Here is a 1,618-nt window from a genome sequence, read left to right as displayed (position 1 = left end):
GCCCCACCTACTGAGTGGGGTCCCTGTATATTGTTGCAGGCCCAAGACAGGTCTGTACTTTCCCTACCTTTGGACTTCTGATAACCTGACCAATGCCAAGAGTTCCCTTAGTCCTGGCCACTCCTAGGCTTGGGCTTTTCCTTCTTCTATGCAAGAGGGCAGTGTTCTGTTGTACATACAGTTGCTAAGAACCAGAACCGACTTGAAGGCACCTAACAAATGCAAGAGGCAGTTGTTCAAACAAAACAAGAGGATACTGGGTGGTTTAAAATCAGGAAAGGTGTGTGTCAGTGTGTATCATTTCACAATACTTATTCAATCTGTGTGCTGGGCAAATATTCCAAGAAGCTGGACTATATGTAGAAGAATGGGGCACCAGGATTAGAGGAAGACTCATTAACCACTTGTGATAGACACATCACACAATCTTGGTTGCAGAAAGTGAAGAGGAATTGAAGCACATACTGATGAAGATCAAAGACTACAGTATGGATTACACCTCAACATAAAGAAAACAAAAATCCTCACAACTGGACCAATAAGCAACATCATGGTAAATGAAGAAAATATTGAAGTTGCCAAGGATCTTTTACTTGTATCCACAATCAATGCCCATGAAAGCAGCAGTCAAGAAATCAAAAGACATTATTACTCTGGGAAAACCTGCTACAAAACACCTCTTTAAAGTGTTAAAGAGCAAAGATGTCACTTTGAGGACAAAGGTGTGCCTTACCCAAGCCATGGTATTTTCAACTGCTTTATTTATTTTCAATCATATGCATGCAAAAGCTGGACAATGAATAAGGAAGACCGAAGAAGAATTGATGTTTTTGAATTATGGTGTTGGCAAAGAATATTGAGTATACCATGGGCTGCCAGAAGAATGAACAAATCTGTCTTGGAAGAAGTATAGCCAGGATGCTCCTTAGAAACGAGGATGGTGAGACTTCCTCTCACCTGCTTTGGACATGTTATCAGAAAGGACCAGTCCCTGGAGAAGTACATCAAGCTTGGTAAAGTAGAGGGTCAGCAAAAAAGAGGAAGACCCTCAAGAAGGATCTGCAATGATGGGCTCAAATATAGCATAGATTATGAGGATGGGACAGGACCAGGCCGTGTTTCATTCTGTTGTGCATAGGTTTGCTGTGAGTTGGAACTGACTTGATGATACCTCAAAACAACAACATGCAGGAGACCTGGGTTTGATTCCTGGCCAAGGCACCTCATGTGCTGCTACTACCTATCTGTCACTGGAGGCTTGCATGCTGCCATAATGTTGAACAGGTTTCAAGAGAGCTTCCAGACTAAGATGGACTAGAAAGAATGGCCTGGTGATCTACTTCCAAAAATGAGCTAATGAAAATCCTGTGGAACTTGACAGATCCACAACCAATAATGGTAATGGCACAGGACTGGACAGGGTTTTGTCTCGTTGTGGTTTCCAAGAGTCAGGGGGCCAACTCGATGGTAGCTAACAACAACAACAACAAGAGTGAGTAAACCATTTCTAAACAAAGATGGCTGGCTAGCACCCTGGTGATCACACTCCATTGGTTAGCCCCTTCTCTGTGTGAATGTAGAACTGGCATCAGATGTCAGAAGCTGCATAGGAGGAGCA

The sequence above is a fragment of the Elephas maximus genome, chromosome 17 (assembly GCF_024166365.1).
Source record: "Elephas maximus indicus isolate mEleMax1 chromosome 17, mEleMax1 primary haplotype, whole genome shotgun sequence".
Lineage (NCBI taxonomy): Eukaryota > Metazoa > Chordata > Mammalia > Proboscidea > Elephantidae > Elephas > Elephas maximus.
Note: the sequence above shows the minus strand (reverse complement) of the source record.